At 41.6% G+C, this 20,902-nt stretch overlaps 1 protein-coding gene across 2 annotated transcripts in view; it reads right to left on the bottom strand.

The window, feature by feature from the left end:
- Window positions 1–20,902, bottom strand: part of TMCC3 (transmembrane and coiled-coil domain family 3) — a 326,327-nt gene that overhangs the window by 280,972 nt on the left and 24,453 nt on the right. Inside the window, exons 1-2 of one of the 2 annotated variants that reach the window (XM_086712635.1) lie at window positions 6,587–6,639; window positions 3,142–3,241 (exon numbers count right to left, since the gene is read on the bottom strand). The exons of the other annotated variant lie outside the window; for it this stretch is intronic. The gene's annotated coding sequence lies outside the window, so the exon portion shown is untranslated. Of the gene's footprint in view, window positions 1–3,141; window positions 3,242–6,586; window positions 6,640–20,902 lie in introns of those variants that run through there. 2 annotated transcript variants of the gene reach the window in all.

Raw genomic sequence — 20,902 nt, 5'->3', positions numbered from 1 at the left:
AAAATGCTTAGAGCAACACCTGGCACATACGAAGAACTCAATATACATTACTGGAAGAAAAAAAAAAAAAAGAAAGAAAGAAAGAAAAAGGAAAAGCTTCCCAACATCCTTTCAGCCCATCATTTTACTGAGAGAGCATCACTATCTGTCAACTCACACAACCCAACAGAAGAATATTTCATTATCACAGCACACTAAGCAGCAAGACAGATTTGGGGAGTGGGGGTCAGGGGAAGCAGGTTCCAGGTGACAGTGAGGGTCTGGGGTGGCTGCTAGATTTGGCTTCTCCAACAGCCCAGGGCCCTGCTTACCAACTTGAAATGTACCTTTGTGCAGAATCTCCCAGGGAGACTCTTGCCTCCTCCCCTTCTTTCCTCCTGTTTTCCTTCAAAGCTGATTCAACCAAGGGAAGCAAGGCCTCATTTTTCATAAGGGCATTCTCCCCACACCTTGACTTTCTTCTCTTCATTTGCATTAGGAACAGTACATCTGACCCTTTATTAAGGCAATGCTGGTGGCTCCTTTCACAGCATGTGATTCTCTCTCCCTGATAGTCCCTCTCCCCAGCAGCTAGAAGCCTGAGTTGAGTAGCATGAAGCTATGACCTGAGGCTGACTGCTTTGGGAGGAATCAAGCAAGGGCTGCAGAGCAACTCAAAAGTCATCTGATGGACCCATTATGCTAGGAGAAAGAAGTCAGAAAAAGACCAAGTGTGTTCTCACTTACACGTAGAATCTAAAAAAAGCCAAAGTCATAGGAAAAGAGAGTAGAACGGTGACTGCCAGAGAGTGGGGAATTGGGGAGAGGTTGATCAAAGGGCACACACTTCTAGCTGTAAGATGTGTAAGTTCTGGGGATCTAAGGTACAGCACACTGACTGTGTCTAACACTAATGGATTATATGCTTGAAAGTTGCTGAGAGTAGATTTTTTTTTTAAGGTTTATTCATTTTTCTGAGTCAGAAAAAGTGTGAGTGGGGGAGGGGCAGAGAGAGAGGGAGACATAGAATCCGAAGGAGACTCCAGACTCCGAGCTGTCAGCACAGAGCCCGACACTGGGCTCAAACTCACAGGCTGCAAGATCATGACCTGAGCTGAAGTGGGACAGTTAACTGACTGAGCCACCCAGGGGCCCCAAGTAGATTTTTTTAATGTTTATTTATTTTTGAGAGAGAGCACGAGAGGGGGAGTGGCAGAGAGATTGAGAGAGAGAGAGAGAGAGAGAGAGAGAGAATCTGAAGCAGGCTCCAGGCTCTGAGATGTCAGCAACAGAGCCAGATGTGGGGTTCAAACTCACAAACTAGGAGATCAAGACCTGAGCCGAAGTCAGATGCTTAACCAACTGAGTCACCCAGGTGCCCTGAGAGTAGATCTTAAATGTTATCACCACACACGCAAAAAAGTAACTGCGTAAGGGGATCAAGGTGCTAACTAACCTTATTTTGGTAGTTATTTTACAATACATACACTTATCAAATCATCACACTGTGTACCTTAAATTTACATGTATATCAATATCTCAATAAAGCTGGGGAGAAAAAAATCATCCAAGACATGTGGCATCTCCCCAGCTTCTTGTCCCACCACAGCCTACAGACCTTTTTGGTTAGACTTTTTTTTTTTTTTAAATAAAATGCAAGGGGCACCTGGGTGGCTCAGTCGGTTGGGCAGCCGACTTTGGCTCAGGTCATGATCTCGCGGTCCGTGAGTTCGAGCCCCGTGTCGGGCCCTGTGCTGACAGCTCAGAGCCTGGAGCCTGCTTCAGATTCTGTGTCTCCCTCTCTCTGACCCTCCCCCGTTCATGCTCTGTCTCTCTCTGTCTCAAAAATAAATAAACGTTAATAAATAAAATAAAATAAAATAAAATAAAATAAAATAAAATAAATAAATAAAATAAAATAAAATAAATAAAATAAAATAAAATAAAATAAAATAAAATAAAATAAAATAAAATAAAATAAAATAAAATAAAATAAAATAAAATAAAATAAAACGCAAGAAACCACCTTCCCTGTCATGGCCTAAGAAATGACAACTATTGGGAGGATTACACCTCCTCCCCAAGTGATAACATCTCTATGAGAACAGGGTCAGGGGCTCAGTCATTAAACACAGAAACTGGCCCAAGAACAGGCTGTTGAAAGAAACACGTTAAGTAAATTCCATTTTTATAGCATTGGCTGACATCTAAAAATTCCAAATTAGAAGCTATAAAATGTATGACAGGTATCTTCAGAACAAATTAACTGTGGGGTGCCTGGGTGGTTCAGTCAGCTAAGCAGAGGACTCTTGATTTCGGCTCAGGTCATGATTGTACGGTTCATAATTCAAGCCCCGCATCAGGCTCCACAGACAGTGCGGAGCTTGCTTGGGCTTCTCTCCCTCCCTCCCTCTCTCTCTACCCTTCTCCCCTTCACGTGCACATGTGAGTACTCTCCCTCTCCCAAAATAAATAAATAAACTTAAAAAAAAAAAAGAATGTATTCATTGCAAAATCAATTATGTGCCACACACCACTTGGGATTTTATGAAAATTAGCACAATCTCAAAATTGAAGAAAATGTACTATAAAGTATGCTTTGTTATTTTCATTGGTATGAATACAGACCCAATACTTAATTCTCACCTTCACTATTATAAAGTGCCTACAGTATTTTCCCATTTTAAAGTGAGGAAAATAACAGCTACCTCACTGCATTTTGGTGAAGATTAAATGAGTTACCATATTTATATACTCAGAACAGGGCCTGTCAGATGGTGACTACTTATGAAACGTTAGCTATTATTGTTGCTGTTGTTATCAGGCACTAGCCTGGCTAACACTATTAGACCAAGTTAAATAGAAGTTCATTTACTTAATCTGTTCAAAAAAGCATTAATAGAAGCAAGACACACATATAATCCATGGTCCTGACAACAAAATTTGTCCTCAGAGCTTCAGATGTCTTCTAAAAGCCATGACCAGATCCTCATCACAGAATTGCCTATAAATTGCTTATTTCTTAGAATGTGATTGTACCTTGAAGCAGAAACATAGATTTAGTAGACCCGAAATGTACGCCAGAGAGAAATGAATTAGCAACTTCACTAAAAGGCTCCTTTAAAAAAGGAAAAAAAAAAAAAAAAAGACAGCAATTTTTACCTTCTCTTCATGCCAGATGATGTTCCTGATTCCATAAGATTTGGGACACCTTTATCTGATAAGGGCCCAAGAGTTTATGAGAGCTTCAAACGACCACGCTCTGGGTTAAAAATAATCAGTGAGAAACAAAAACTGAGAAACAAGTGAGAAACGAAAAGCAGAAGTATGCTCAAGACTGCTCCATTTGCACTCTCCCACAGTGGGTGTTTTCCTGTCTATCAGATACCATCCTCCAGCCCAGCAGTTCCCTAATGGGTGACCTGCAGGCCACAAAACCACAGGATGCCGGGCCACATAAGGGTTTTAGGGTCTGGTGAGCTTCTCCTCCTGGAAAGCTACAGTGCCTACGGAAACCACAGACCCCCTTTTCCAAGGAACATTACTAGAATCCAGGTTTTGGAAATGCTGAAACAGCCTGAAATTAATCACTTCATTCCATTGAGGAATGACTGTGGGCTCATTCACCTGGCCCGGCAAAGCCAACACTCACTTAAAAGCAGATGGAGAAGAATGTTAACCCTATCCATACACACGGCCCCTCATTCGTTGCATGATTTCACATTTTGGATCAAGTCAAAAAGAAACTATCCTCGGGATTGATCTGGGAAGGTATAAATTATAGGAATGGTTTATGAGAAGCCATTCTCATAAAAGAAGTGATTTTAGAAGATGTGTAGAATAATGGGGCTCAGTCGGTTAAGCATCCGTCTTCGGCTCAGGTCATGATCTTACGGTTCATGGGTTCAAGCCCCACATCAGGCTCTGTGCTGACAGCTCAGAGACTGGAGCCTGCTTTGGATTCTGTGTCTCCTCTCTCTGCCCCTCTCCCACTCACGCTCTGCCACTCTCTCTCAAAAGTAAATAAACATTAAAAATTATTTTTTTAAAAAGATTTGTAGATTAAGAGAAAGGAAGAAGATGTAAGAGCAAACCTGTCAACAAAATGAATTTAATTCTCCTGTTTTTTGTGTTTTTTTTTTTTTTTTGGTTTATTTATTTCAACAGAGCAGGGAAGGGGCAGAGAGGGAGGGAGGGAAAGAGAGGGAGAAAGAGAATCCCAAGCAGGCTCCACACAGTCAGCACAGAGCTCACCAAGGGGCTTGATTTCATGAACTGTGAGATTATAACCTAAGCCGAACCCAAGAGTCAAACACTTAACTGACTGAGCCACCCAGGTACCCCTCTCCTAATGTTAATTTTTAAGTCAAAGAGAAGACTGCAGGTGCATGGCAACCTGATCAGAATATGTCCAAAGTCATCAGGAAGAAATCTACTGATGTTAGTTTAGTGGGGTGACAAACGGAGAGGAATATTCAGGATTCTTTGTCAAACTTTGTCTGGAAAAAAATTCCAGAATCCGAAATATCTGTTTATATTATAGGTTTCCCTTTTTTTTTCTAGCACCCGATACATCATAGAAAATTAGGGATTTGGGGAAACATCTTGCCACCCCTCAGGCCACAGTGGTATTCATCCAACCATAACTGCCCAAAATGGCTCCACTTCTACCCTTCCTATTGACCAAATGTACGAAGGCACAGCATCAGCAGAGGGGAAGCTGAAATTCCTGAAATAATAAGAACCTAGAACAAAGCCATCTTGGGTTATGTAGTTGTTTCCCAAGATTCAAAACCACTCAGAATCTTAAGCCTGGGTCCCCTAAGTGGGGCAGGAGAAGAGCTGGGAAGGGGCTGCTTAGCTGAGGTTATAGAAAAGCTTTATTCCACAGGCTCTGCAGTTGAACAGAAAGTCACATAAAAGTGCCCATTTTGTTCCAGCACTGTCCAACTGAACCTTCAGTGACAATGAAAATGTTCTGTACAAACAGCGTTTAACATGGTAGCCACTAGCCACATGTGGCTATCCAGCACTTGAAATGTAACCAGTTCAACTGAGGAACTAAATTTTTTTATTTTAATTCATTTTAGCTTAAATAATCACATGTAGCCTGTGGCTTCTGTATTTCGTAGTGCAACTAGCTCATACATTTAATATTCCATCAACATGAATTCCACAAAAATGGAGACGGTTGGGGACCAAGAAAGGTTCTCCGGAAGTCCTGGGAAACGGGCTATTTGCCTTATCAAAGAAGTAGGGAAGAATCAAGTCTATTATCTCATGAATCTCTAAGTATACTAGATTTAAGACAAGCATCACTCCCATCTTACTAAATGGGGAAACTGAGATAGAGATTCAACTAACTGATATAAACAGGAACTGCTATTTGTGGAATCTCTACATGTATGCAGGTTTTTACATGCAATCGTTTACAACCATCTTCCAAGGCAAACATTACTGCCACTCTTCTCCTGGTGTGGTAACTGAAGTTCACTAAGGTTAAATGCTTAGGAAAAGCCACACAGCAAGTGAAGCTGAGATTTGAACTCAGAACTATTTTTAAAGCCCAAACAACATACAGCAAAAATCAATTCTCCCTTCCAGATTTAGTCAACAAGTATTTTTTTGAGCCTCTGTTATATGCACAACAGCATGCTAAGTGCTTGGAGGGGGGAATACAAAGATGAGGAAAGAAAACCATTGATATCACTGACCCTCATAGTTGTGTGGGCTTGCTATTCTTCTCTAACAAGGGACATGAATTATTCAATTACTCACAGCTAGCTCCTCTTGTATATTACATCAATCAACTGGTCTGGAATAAAAAATAAGCTAATATTTTTAGCACTTCAAAAACACGCAGAACTAAAAGCACATGTGACGAGAGAAAAAAACAGATAAAATAGACTTCATCAGAATTAAAAACTTTGGGGCACCAAAGGACACCAGCAACGAAATGAAAAGATAATCCAGAGAATGGGAGGAAATACCGGCCAATCACATATCTGACAAGGGACTCGTATCCACACTGTGTTTTTTAAAAAACTCTTACAACATAATAATAAAAAGACAAATAACCTGCACACATGTTTGGGTGTCCAGCTCTTTTTGGTCTAGGAGTGGAATACCAGATCACACAATAACTCTATGTTTGGTATTTTGAGGAAGTGCCACACTGTTAGCAAAGTGACTGCACCATTCAACAACCACAACAGCAAGGTATGAGGGGCTCAAACTTCCGTGCAACCTCACCAACACTTGCAGTTGCCTGTCTTTTTCATCTTAGCCATTCCTGATGGTAGGAAATAATATCTCAGTATGGTTTCATACGCATTTTCCTAACAACCAGTGATGCTGAACATCACTTCTTGTGTTTACTGACCATTTACTTATCTTCTTTGGAGAAATGCCTGCTTAAATCCCATGCCCCTTTAATCATATTCATTACATAAGTCCTATTCAGTTCAAAGAAACATGATGGAGAGGAAAAACAATTTTTTTCTTCTATTCATCAATACAATTTCTTCAGGTATCTCAAAATGTGAAGCTATAAATCCCCAGATTCTCTTATAATGTGCCAGGTTGAAGGTGGGGACTGTGGGCTCACCTGAGTCTAAAGCCCAGTTCTCCTGCTTCTAGGTGACCTAGAGCAAGTGACTTAATCTGAGCCTCAGTTTCTCGTTCCTGCAAAACACAATTCACACACACACCTCAGAGATGTCTAAATGAGCAGGCTATCTAGCACGTGGTGAGTACTCAACAAATGCCAATGTTACTGTTTTATCAACAACATGGCATCATTACTGTTGTTATAACCCCAGTTCCCACAGGAAGCCTGAAAATGTGACTGACACATATGTTTTCCGTGTACATTTAGTGCTTCATTACTGCTCTACTCAATTTAATTCAGACTCCCAATGCCCAAACATAAACAGGGCTCACTGTCACCACCACTTGTTATCCCAGGGACTTAGACTTTGAAATAAGGCCCCCAAATATTTCACTGGATAGAACAAAGGCTGCCCTGTCCCCTGGCAAAAGCAACAGGGGATATTTCCCAAGTCAACAATAGAAAAAAATTTTTTTTTAATTTTTTTAAAATGTTTATTTATTTTTGAGAGAGACAGAGACAGAATGCGAGTGGTTTAGGGGCACAGAGAGAGGGAGACACAGAATCCGGCAGGCTCCAGGCTCAGAGCTGTCAGCACAGAGCCTGATGCGGGGCTCGAACCCACCAGCTGTGAGATCATGACCTGAGCTGAAGTCGGACACCTAACCGACTGAGCCACCCAGGTGCCCCAGAAAAAAAAAAATTTTTTTTTAATAGGTATGCTTTTGTTGTTTCTAGGAGAACTGAATGAAGAAGAAAATGTCTGCATCTCCTCAGAGATGGCTGGCAAACAGGGGGAAAGAACACTAGAAAATGAAGCTGCCGGCCAGGGGGAGCTGGCAGAGGAACATGAGTACCACCAGTCTCTGTACCAGAGGATCACCAACACCCACAGAGCAAAGTAAGGGGCTGTGATATAGCTGGAAGCCAACCAAGTTCAGGAACCCCCCCCCCCTTTTTTTTTTCTTTAAGTCTACATGAAAAAGGAAGAGAAACTGCACAGGAGTGAACTCTCTCCTCTGTAGGACAAACATCCGGTTCTCCTTTCCCTCTTGCCGAGTAAGGGTGGTGGAACAGGAGCCTGGATTAGTATCTGCGGTTCCAAGTGGACCACACCTCATTACCAACGTCAGGTAAAGTGCAGCAGTAACCTCGGGCTTGCCCAGGCCACCCCACCAGCCCAGCCACACACACTGCCCGCCGAAGAACCCAAATCTTCCAATAGCTCCTTCTAGCCACACATCTCCAAAAACATCTGGGAAGAGACAGCAACACTGTGCACTAGTGAGGAGCACGTGTGCTTTGGTCTCCACACTTGTTGGTTGGGCACAAGAGCCCCAAATCTCAAAATATTAAAAGGAAGTATGTCATGGGATTTGCCTATCACAAGGACCTCTTTTAGCACCCGCGAAAACCTCACAGTCTCTGTGGGGACTTCTCCTGGGCACTATCTACCTCCTGCTCAGTAAAATAGGGAGAAGTTAAACAACTTCCTCACAGGAATGTCTGCTGGGGCCAAATGTAAGTGCTCCTGAAATCTGAGTGGATAATAATGTTCTTGTCCTTCCGGGTCTGTCCCTGAATGCTGCCTCTGTTTTGCGTTTTTCCACAATAAAGGCATAGAACTTGAGAGCTGAGAAGGCCCACAGGAGCTGAGAAAGCCGAAATAACTTACCACAGGTCACAGAGAATGGAAGGGGCCGAGACAAGACTTAACTGGAAAGTACATTGTTCAGATTATAATCCACTTTCTCCATAAAGAGTATGTCCCTGACCCGGAACTTAAGTGCTCACAAGGCAAATGTCAAGGGAATTAGGAATATGGATTCTGAACCAATAACAAGGTTCAAATTCAGTTCTGTCCCTTACAGAAGTGTGTGGCTTCAAGCAAGTTCTTAAACCTTGCTTTCCTGATCCATCACAAGGGGCTAATAAAGGCACCAACCCTGTAGACTACTCTGAGAATGAATGTACCAATATAATTTCCAGAATAGTGTCTGATGTAAATACTAGATAACTCATCATCATCATCATCATCCTAAAACAGAGGGGAAATGAGAGTGAAAACATTGGGGATTACATGAGAAAAGACAGAAAGTGTGTGGTCACTAAGTAGGTAGAGCACCATTTAACTTAAAAAATGTAAACATACACCAAAAGTCATCTTAACAGTGGCTAGTGGAACAGTGAAACATGAACAGGTTATAAAACGTTAGGTACAATACGACTCCAATGATGTTAAATAATCATATCTGCACACATACGTATTCTCCAAAAAGAAAGTGAAAACAACAAATGACATGTTAACCACAACTATCTGGGCAGTGGTACATGGATGGCCCTTACTGTCTTCTCTATTTCCAAAGTCTTATGCAGCAGATGTGTATTACTTCGGAAGTCAAAACAAATGTATGTTTTAAAGATTATTTTTATTTTTTTATTTTTTTAAAAGTTAATCTGTTTTGGGGCGCCTGGGTGGCGCAGTCGGTTAGGCGTCCGACTTCAGCCAGGTCACGATCTCGCGGTCCGTGAGTTCGAGCCCCGCGTCGGGCTCTGGGCTGATGGCTCAGAGCCTGGAGCCTGTTTCCGATTCTGTGTCTCCCTCTCTCTCTGCCCCTCCCCCGTTCATGCTCTGTCTCTCTCTGTCCCAAAAATAAATTAAAAAAAAAAAAAAAAAAGTTAATCTGTTTTAGTAATCTGTATATCCCATGTGGGGCTTGAACTCACAACCCTGAGATCAAGAGTCGCACTTTCTACTGACTAAGCCAGCCAGGCACCAGTAAAGATTATTTTTAAAGAAGAAACTTGATAACAAGCCAGGTCTCAAATGGCTGAAGGGCTATTATAAGCAGGAGCAATGGGATAGGTGGATTCCTTACAAGCAGTGTTTGGGAGGGGAGACCAAGAGAGGGGGAGTAGGGGGAAACCTCAAACCACTATGCAAATATGGAAGGTGATGCTGGAAAGTAGCTGGTCGGGAGGGGCAGGAACGAATTTTAAAAAGAAAAGGAGAGTGATGACTTCCTCAGTCCCTCATTTACATGAGAGAGATTACGAAGACCTAGAAAAAAGGCCAAAAGAGAATCCTGGAGATAGCTTATCAGCAACCCACTTGCTTTCCCTGGCTAAGACAGAACAGTCACCAAAATAAAAAGGAAAGATCAAAATGGCTGGAAAAAAAGGAACCGTGGGTCCCCACTGGGAGCAAGGCTGAGATACACCATCTGTGGTGCTTTGAGCCACTCTCCAAGTCTGAAATCATCGCCTGATCCCAGGAAAGACCAAGAATTTCCTTCTTTTCAGCATCCAGATGGAGGAAAGAGATCTGCCAACCCCAGGCTACTGACAGACGCAAACCAGGGCCCAGAAGGAACTCACCGTGGGGTCTAAGAAGGCTGAGGTAACTGGCATCTTTCTCTGGAAATCTTCCTGGCTTGTCTTCAGTCCCCACTTCTAGTGTGGGTTTTCGACTTACCTCTTTTGCAGAGACTCCTTGTAGCTCATATGAAGGGGCGGAAAGATGACAGACAGTAAAGCAGAAGAGACAAAACAGAACACACAGAAGAGATGGCAGAGCAGCAAGAGGACCCTCCCAGCTTCATTTGGTTCAAGGTCCCTCTCTCCTCTGACAAGCCCCCAACGCTGTGGGAATATGCACCCTTCCCAGTGCCCCGCCCCCCCCCTGCCCAGCACGTCTGTATCTTTCCCACCAGTTGTATTTTTTGAAGAGTAACCTAGGATCATAGCATGTTAAGGTTCATCCAGGTCACCACACAAGTTCCCCTATTTCAGAGATGAGGAAAATGAGGCAGGAAAAAGAGGACAGTGCGTCTCCGCCTATCAAAGTCAGATGAGAATACACACTAGCCCGAGGTCTGTTCAGGGTCTTGCCAAGGTGATAAATCTTTGTACTAACAGAACCAGGGCAAGGAGGGAGCTGTTGGGAACAACTGTTGCTGTTCCGGCACTCACTGCTGCCTGCGAACTGGACTGCACTCCCCACTGTTCACTGGGAAAGCCCCAATCCAGTCTACAGGCGCCTCCTGGACAGATGTCAACACATAAAATAATCCAGAAGGCTAAATCAAATTCAGGCGTAATGCACAGGAGTGACTCTGCCCTTCTCATAAGGGGTAATTACAACAGAAATATCTCAATATAGGGGCACTTGGGTAGCTCAGTCAAGTTAAGCGTCTGACTCTTGGGTTTTGGCTAAGGTCATGTTCTTACGGTTTTGTGGGATCGAGCCCCATGTCAGGCTCTGCATTAGAAGTGCAGAGCCTGCTTGGGATTCTCTCTCCCCTCTCTTTCTACCCTCCCCCATTGTCTCTCTCAAAATAAATTAATCAAAAAAAAAAAAAAAAAAGAAAGAAAGAAACATCTCAATACAAAAAGTGACCCTGCAATAGTGTACTATTAGGACCTATGATGACCTATGGGTGATAATTTATGGATATTTGCATAGTCTAAAAGAATCTTCCCCAAAATATTAATAAATATGAATAAAAACACCAATTACTGTGGTGGTTTTAAGATATGCCCACATATCCTTTGATACTCTTTCCTCCAGGAGGTGGAGCTTAAATTCCCTCCCTCCCCTTGAGTGTGGGCTGGACTCAGTGATTTTTTTTTTTTTTTTTAATGCAAGAGAAGGAGAGAGAGAGAAAGAAAAGGTGCATGCACAAGCAAGGGAAAGGAGTTGAGGAGGGAAGGAGAGAGAAAGAGAGGGAGAAAGGGAGGGAGGATGGATGGATCTTAAGCAGGAGCCCAATGCAGGGCTCGACTCAAGGACCCTGGGATCAAGACCTGAGCCGAAATCAAGAGTCGGACACTCAACCCGCTGAGCGGCCCAGGCACCCTCAGTTGATTCTCTTCTAGTGAATAGATCACAGAAAGGAAAAACTAGTAAATTTACAGTAGTGAAACCTGGCAGACCCCATAACCAAGGGATCAAAGTTAATATCATCAGTGGTTAAGTCATGCTGACATCATGTACTCCCTGATATGACATGATGACAAGGGCATATCACCCCTACTATACTCTTCCCAAAAATCCATAACCTGTTTAATCACAGACTAGTGAGGCCCAAATCAACAGACATTCTACAAAGCACATAACCACTACTCTCCAAAAGTGTCAAGGTCACATAATGCAAGATAAAACTGTCGTAAGTTGGAGGAGTATAAGAAGGGATGATAACTAAGTGCAACATGAACTAGATCCCGCAACAGAATATTAGTAGAAAACCAGGGAAAACTGAATAAAGTCTGTAGTTAATAACTAAAGTTAACAATTTTACCGATATGAATTTCTTACTTTTGAAAAATGTGCCGTGGTTATGTAAAATGTTAATATTAGGGGAAGGCAAGTGAAAGATATACAAAGAATTCTCTAAATTCTACTTCCAACTTTTCTGTGAGATTCTATTACTTCAAAATAAAGTTTTAAAATGAAACAAAACAAAAGTGATGCTCCAGGAAGATGCACATGCTTACACTAAGGCTTCTTCAGGTCCCCACAAAACCCCTAAGTGTGCCCATCGCCCCCAGTTTGAGAAGCATCACAGGATCTTTTGGTTATCAACCACTTACTAATGCTACTGCCATGACAAATGCACATCAAGAAGGAATGGCATGTATGATCCTAATTACTCAGTTGTCTTAAGTAAAGACCTCTTCTTCTAAATTCCATTTATATGAAGAGCAAGAGGGAAACAGAGCGATAAGGCTCTGAATATGGGGAGATTCCAGTCTGCTGTTTCTGGCCCATCACTCCACACTTTGCTTAAGACCTACACAGGAATACACCCAAAGGACAAATTCGGAGTGTGCATCAATATTAATTCATTTAGAGAGAAAACTTTGCTTTCCCCCGTCTCTTTCTAAAAACAGCTTGATTTAAATGCCTACTTCTACCTCAAAAGATAAGCTGTCACTAGACTCTCAACCATCCATGAGTGACAAGATAAAATCTATCCAATAACCTTCAAGGAAAACATTTAAAGGTTCTCATCACCTAAATGTTTGCATTTTACTTCATAGTTCTATTTCTGTGATTTGGAGGTAGAGTTTTTCTGTTTTGTTTTGTTTTCCTTCATTTTTTAAGATGCAGCAACAGATTGCTTTGCAAAAGTGGCTCCAAATGGTGCACCTCTCTTATATCCACGTCCTTTATTCAACATGATTGTATGGCCTCTTCCATCAAGGGCACAGGGGTGGAGAGTGTTACTTCCCTACCCCTTGGAACTGGCTGGCCTTGTAACTTGCTCTGACGAACACAATAAGGCAGAATTGACAGTGTGCCAATTCTGAACCGAGGCCCAAGGGGATTTTTTACTTCTGCTCACTCCATTGGAACCCTGCTCTACAGCCATGAAACCAATCCAGGGCTGGCCTGCTATAGGACAAGAAAATCAGAGGCTTAAAGATGAGGCCCCCCCACCTAGCCCCCAGCCAACCCAGCAGTTGACTCAGATACATGAACAACCTCAGCCAAGAACAGCCCACCCCAAACTGTTGATCTGTCAGATCACGAGCTAAGCAAATAAATCACTAACTTGAGGGGTAGTTTGTTACACAGAAAAAGTGCCTTGGTGGCTCAGTCAGTTAAGCGTCTGACTCTGGTCAGACCCTGACCACCACTGGTTTTTGAATGGAATATTTCGTACCATGAGACACAAGGAAAAGTTTTTGGGGAAGCTTTGAGAAAGGTTTTCCTTATAAAAGATACCTGTGCAGGAAAGGATGGTCCCTATTCCCAACTTTAAATATTCATGTGTGAGGATATGTTACGTGAAACTAATGCAGCCATCTTGTGACCACCAGCAGCCAAGCCTGTGGAGAAGAGCCAATACACTGAGGATGGCAGAGCAGGAAAAAGAAAGAACCTGTGTCCTTTGTGGTGGTGTTAAGCCTCGGAACTCTCCGGAAGCACCCTACACCTCTGGACAGCAAGATAATAAACCTAAGCCTCCTGAATAGACATTTCTCTAAAGAAGACATACAGACGACAGACACATGAAAAGATGTTCATCATCATTCATCATCAAAGAAATGCAAATCAATACCACAATGACATATCACCTCAGGCTGGTCAGAATGGCTAAAATCACAAACACAAAAAAACTAGTGCTGGGCAAGGACGAGGAGGAAAAGGAATCCTTGTGCAATGTTGGTGAGAATGCATTTGGTGCAGCCAAAGTGGAAAAACACTATGGAAGTTCCTCAAAAAATTAAAAATGGAACTACCCTATGATCCAGTAATTCTACTACTGGATATTTACCCAAAGAATAGAAAAACACTAATTCTAAAGGATATATGTGTAATAGGCCAACTTATAAGATATCAGAAAGCTTTTTGTATATAAGTTCGGCTTAAACTCACCTTTCATGAATAGTTGAGATGAAAGGCTTATGTAGTTCCCTATTAGGGTTACCAGAAATTACTAACCGCCCTATCTCGCTTCTGTGACCTTGCCTGCTTCTAAATAGATAACTTAGGATGCAAAACGCCCCCCCACCCCTTCTACCAAAATCTGGCCTAGGCAAGACCAACATGTAAAAAGTCACGTAGTCGCGGCCCTACGGAATCTCAGGTGTCTAACTATGATTGGTCATTTTAAACCCTCTTAGGACAAAGACCTTTAAATTGATAGGTTCCCACCAAAACTAACGTCTGTGTGTCACAATATAATTGGCTACCATGAAATGCTGTAAATTGTAATTGGTTAACCAAATAATGACATATTCTGACTTGCTAAAATCCATATAAGCTCACTGCTGCCTTTGTTCGGAGCCATTCTCTGCACTTTTCTGCATAAGATCAGGAGATCGGGTTTGGCCCGGCCGTGAATAAAATCTTGCCTTGCTTCTATTCGGCGTCTGGTGGTTTTCTCGGCAGCACCCTGTTTCAATATGCACCACTATGTTTACTGCAGCACTACTTACGATGGTCAAATTGTGGAAGCAGCCCAAGTGTCCACTGATAGATGAACGGATAAAGAAGACATGGTTTACACACACATGCATAGATACATACACAATATTATTCAGCCATAAAAAAGAATGAAATCTTGTCATCTGCAACAACATGGATGGAGCAATAGAGTATAATGCTAAACGAAATAAGCCAGTCAGAGAAAGACAAATCCCCTAAGATTTCACTCCTATGTGGAATTTAAGAAACAAAACAAATGAGCAGGGGCGCCCGGGTGGCTCAGTCAGCTGAGTGTTCTGACTTCAGCTCAGATCATGATCTCATAGTTGATGAGTTCGAGCCCCACATCAAGCCCATTGCTGTCGGCATAGAGCCTGCTTCGGATCCTGTGTCCCCCTCTCTCTCTGCCCCTCCCCTGTTCATGCTCTCTCAAAAATAAATAAACATTACAAAAAAAAGGGGGGGGGGGAGAGAAGGACACCAAAAAACAAACTCTTAACACTTATCTTGATGAGCACTGAGTAATATATGGAACTGCTGAGTCACTATATTGTACACCTGGAACTAATATAACACTGTATGTTAACTACACTAGAATTAAAATAAAATAAATAAACCTAAGCCTCTTCTTGTTTATACCATGGTTAGCCAGGTTTTCCATTACTTGAGGCCAAAACAATAGAGACTCTTTAAAGGCTATCAACTCACACATTACCAAATTGAAAGACTGTAGGACTGAACCTCTTTTTCAGCACTCTATCGGTTTTATATAAAATCTATGAATTAACTGGAGAAAAAGAACAAATGTAAACTATTCACTATTCTAATATCCAGAAGCATGATGTAGTTTTCATTTGTTCAAATTAAAAACTACCTGCTAGTAAATTCCTTTTACAATGTGTTGTAAGAGTTTTTCTATAGGTCTTATGCTTTCTGTTGCTATTAAGAATGGAAGCATCTTTCCCATTATAGCTAACAGATTATTGCTAGTATACAACTATTGTTCCTCATATATATACTCACAAGTTGAACTCCCATAAATTCTAGGAGTGTTACCAGACTTTTTTTTTTTTCTTCCAAGTGTTTATTTAAATTCCGGTTAACATATAGTGTAATATTAGTTTCAGGAGTAGGATTTAGTGATTCAACACTTACATACAATACCCAGCCCTCATCACAAGTGCCCTCTTTAATAGCCATCACCCATTTATCCCATCTCCCTGCCCACTTCCCTTCCAACAACCCTCAATTTGTTCTCTATAGTTAAAAGCCTGCTTTATAGTTTGCCTCTCTTTTTTTTTATCCCTCCTAAGTTCATCTGTTTTGTTTCTTAAATTCCACATATGAATTAAATCATATGGTATTTGTCCTTCTGACTTACTTCACTTAGCATAATACTCTCTAGCTCCATCCACATCATTGCAAATAGCAAGATTTCATTCTTTTCATGGCTGAATAACATTCCACTGTATACACAACTGTGTGTATGTATATATACGTATCACTTTTGGATATTCACAAACAGATATTTCTTTATCCATTTGTCAGTCAATGGACATTGCTCTTTATATAATTTGGCTACTGTTGATAATATTGCTATAAACATCGGGGCACACATATCCCTTCCAATCAGTATTTTCGTATCCTTTGGGCCAATACCTAGTAATCATACTTATTTTTTACTGGTATGTAATTATGTCATTTTAAAAACCTGTTTTTCTTCCTATAACCAGCTACACTTTAAATACATGTTTCATGCATGTTTCATGCTTTATTGTGCTGGCAAGCAATGCCAGAACAATAATGAGTATTATCTTAAGGGTTTTTTTTTAATGGAAATCTCTAGTGTTTCCTACTAAGTATGATGTTAGAGGCTGGTTTGGGGCGCCTAGGTGGCGCAGTCGGTTAAGCGTCCGACTTCAGCCAGGTCACGATCTCGCGTTCCGTGTTCGAGCCCCGCGTCGGGCTCTGGGCTGATGGCTCAGAGCCTGGAGCCTGTTTCTGATTCTGTGTCTCCCTCTCTCTCTGCCCCTCGCCCGTTCATGCTCTGTCTCTCTCTGTCCCAAAAATAAATAAACGTTGAAAAAAAAAATTTTTTTTTAAATAAAAAAAAAAAAATAAAATAAAATAAAATATATGTACATGCTGTGGATACACATACACACTTTTTTTTGTTTACAATACACTTTAATCATCATGCTAAAGAAATATTCTACTTTCCTAAGAATTTTATTTTTTAAATTAAAAATTTTTTTAACGTTTATTTATTTTTGAGACAGAGAGAGACAGAGCATGAATTGGGGAGGGTCAGAGAGAGCGGGAGACACAGAATCCGAAACAGGCTCCAGGCTCTGAGCGGTCAGCACAGAGCCCGACGCGGGGCTCGAACTCACAGACCACAAGATCATGACCCGAGCCAAAGTCGTACGCTTAACCGACTGAGCCACCCAGGCACCCCCAAGAATTTTATTTTTTAAATTAAGAGTGGGTATACTAAAGTTTATCTTACTGGGACAACTGACTATAGGGTCTACTTATAGACTTCCTAAAAAACATGATTATATTCCTGGAAAAAAATGTTATCCCAATACCCTGAATGATTCCATTAGAGTCTCTTTTTTTAATTTTTTTCAAATGCTTCATCAGGTTTTTAAAATCACATGACTAGGGTAGCTCTTCTACTTCAGTGTGATAGCAATTACATACATGGGAATTACCTGATTATTTGGAAATTTAAGTAAGTTCTTTAGTAAAATTCCAATACCAACTCATTATCTCATGGTAAGAGGGGGGAAATTCCAACAGGTTAAGTTAAACAGTTTATAGAGAAGGAAAGCAGGGCTGTCTTTGAAATACTCGCATTACAATGCACTAACATTTCCACAGCACAGGCTAGATATAGCCCTGCCTAAGGGATCACTGACCCTTTGTACTCCTGCATCAACTCTACAATACTTTCCTGAGGCTGGGACTACTTAGCCCTGACTTCGTTGTTTTGCTTTGTTCTACTTTGTTCCAGACACACTTCTCCATCTTTTCAAACAGTGTTACATAGGAAGGGAAAGAAAACCTTGGTTTTTCCATTTCTAAACACAAAGCCAACCACTTGTCTGTTCCCCCCCATACCCATATGCATATATTTGCACAACAATGCTGCACAGAAAGCAAGGTAAAGATGTCCCTGGCATACAACAGTAGGTGCTTACAGCTCTTACTGTTAGGCGTGGTGGTCAGTTACATGGCTCTGCTGATCTTGGCTAGGATCACTTACCCTACTATAATTATCACCCTGGAGTCAGCTGGTTGTTTTGATTTAGGGGACCCAAGGAAGCCGCTGGGTCTTATGGTCAGGGTGAGGAGCAAGAATTGCTAAGGGAGCCATTTAAACATGTCTCAGGTGAGAGGGGAGGGAAAAGGGAGAAGAGAGACTCCATGGCCAACTACAGAGATATGGCTGGGTATGACTCAGGGGAGAGTGACGGTTCGGAAACCTTGTTCCACATCTCTGCCTTTTAGTGAGTCAGGAATATAGCAAAATAGAGGCTGAGACTATACACAATAACACCCATTAGAGCCTTCTCTATGTCAACAGTATATGTGAGGTTTGGGTAAGTCTGAGTTAAAGGTTTTACCATCACCAGGTGCCTCCCCTTGGGCAGGCTCTATACCTCTTAAGACACTGATAAAAATAAAATAAAAATAAAAACCCAAGGAGTTGGACAAGTCTCAATGAACCTTCTAGCACCAATACTCCATGGCTATGGAAATTATTTTATTACCAAGCTAAACTTTGCATCATTCTTCAGGTCACCTTATAGTATGGCTGCTTACAATTTAAAAAAATTTTGTGATATTTCTTTTTAAGAAAGAAAGAGAGACAGAGTGCAAGCAGGGGTGGGGCAGAGAGAGAGACACACACAGAATCCGAAGCAGGCTCCAGGCTCCAAACTGTCAGCATAGAGCCCGACGTGGGGCTCGAACTCACAGACTGTGAGATCATGACCTGAGCTGAAGTCAACGCTTTAGCAACTGAGCCACCCAGGTGCCCTTGCTCACAATTTTAAAAATCAGAAGGAACAATATCAACAGCAGAACCTTAAACCCAACTTCTAGAGATGGGTATTCTACCATCTTAGGTTACCAAAAGCTGAAAAAGGATTATTATTCTGTCAAAGTGCCTTTGTGTGAAGAGAACCAGATGTGTACATGTCAGGGCAGCGTGGGTTCACTTGTGATTAAAGAAAGATTCAAATCCATTTCAAGTAACAATATCTTTGAATTCACTCATATTGAGAATTATCGTTACTTTCTCCATTGCAATTCTTTTTTAAAAATTCAATTTTCTGAGTAGCTGATACATGCACATGACATTAAACTCATAAGCTACAAATAATATAAAGTTAAAAGTTCCCTATCATCCTTATTCCTAAAATACTCAAATTACCCTCCTCAATGATAACCATAGTTACTAGTATTCTATAGGTATAATAAGTGCAAGCACTTGCGTGTACGTGTGTAACCACAGGCATGCACACACATTTTTCTTTTTACACTAATAAATGGCATTGTTCTAAAAACACTGTTTTGCACTTTGCTATTCTCTGTCTTAATGGTATATCTGAGGCATTATTCCATATAGAGCTGCCTTGTTCTTTTAAAAGACTCTATCATACTCTATGTGGACTTGTTGTTATTTAACCAGTTCCTATCAATGGATATTTAGGTTGCTTCCAGTGTTTTGGTATCTCAAACAATGCTATTATTAGTAACTTTGTACATGGGCCATTTTTCACAGATGTAAGCCTATCTGTATGATAAATTCCAGCAAGGGATCGCTCAGTCTATGGATAACTGTGCAGTTGTAACTCAGATAACATCAAACCACCTTCCAGATACACAAGATCAGGGATTGGCAAATTATTCACAGGTCAAATCCAGCCCATCAGCTAAAAATGTTTTTGCATTTTTGGGGTGCCTGGGTGGCTCCAGTCGGTTGGGCATCTGACTTCAGCTCAGGTCATGAGTTTGAGCCCCATATCGGGCTCTGTGCTGACAGCAGGCCTGGAGCCTGCTTCAGATTCTGTGTTTCCTCTCTTCTCTGCCGCCCCTCCCCCACTCTCTCTCTCTCTCTCAAAATAAATAAACATATATTAAAAAAATTTTTAATGTTTTTTGCATTTTTAAAGAGTTTTTTAAAAAAAGAAAGAGGAGGGGAAGAGGAGAAGAATCTGTGACAGAGACTTCAACGTGACCTGTAAAGCTTAAAATATGTACTGTCTGGTCCTTCACAGAAAGTTTGCTGATCCCTCCACTAGGCCAATTCACACTGCCATTAGCAATGCCTGCCAGTGTTTCTCCACTATTTCAGTTCTAGTCTTTGGTCAAATTGAGATTGAATGTAATAGTTCAACCACCTGGGTGGCTAGGTTGGTTAAGTGTCTGCCTCTCGACTTAGGTTCAGGTTGTGATCTCAACAATTTGTGGGTTCCAGGCTCACATCGGGCTGCACGCTGACAGCCCTGGAACCTGCTTGGGTCTGTCTGTCTGTCTCTCTCTCTCTCTCTCTCTCTTTCTCACCCTTCCCTGCTCCCGCACTCATGCGCACGCGCTGTCTCTCAAAAATAAATAAATAAACATTAAAAAAAATAAAGCACTGCTTCAGGTTCTGTGTCAGTTGAAGGAAAAGTTGAAGCATCTGTAACACTTATGTACTGGCACTGTGATTTTTCCAGGCCAAAACACAGTCTGTTTCAGGATGCAAACATCAACTGACACTTGAGTTGTCACCTCGCGGTCACAAGTGGCAAGAAAAGGTTAGAATCCCCAACTGTCAGAACTGAAAGCAACTTTAAAGGATATCTGCTCTGAATATTATGGATTGTGTGCGCCGTTAGAATTTCAAGAAGAATTTAAAGGATTAAAACAATGGTGCCAATTTTCATCTTGCCAAGTCATTAAAAGATAAAACAATCCAACCACCATCTACTGTCACCATCGCTTCATAAGAGAAAGGAATTTAACACCAAAAACTAGGACATACTCAATCCTAGCATAAAGGAGAATCCATCACACTGAGTACCCTTAGCTTCACGACAAGCCGACCACAGTCATTTTTGTTCTGTCAATTTTGCCTCAGACTGAGGAAAATTCCATGTCAAACCCATGTCAAACCCCCCCCACCCCATCTCCTATGTTCCTATCTTCTCCCTAAACCACAATTCCTCATGTGTCCAGAATCACAAAACAAACAGCGCAACTAGTCCAACACTCCAGCCATTTGCTGCCTTCCACTTCTCACTGTCTTTAGGTCTTAGGTCTGACCTGCTCATGTCTCATCCAAAATGTGTTTTTAGTCCTCTTCACGGGGGGGGGGGTGC

The sequence above is a fragment of the Puma concolor genome, chromosome B4 (assembly GCF_028749965.1).
Source record: "Puma concolor isolate L17-30 chromosome B4, mPumCon1.1.hap2, whole genome shotgun sequence".
Lineage (NCBI taxonomy): Eukaryota > Metazoa > Chordata > Mammalia > Carnivora > Felidae > Puma > Puma concolor.
This window is presented reverse-complemented; position numbering and strand designations above follow the sequence as displayed.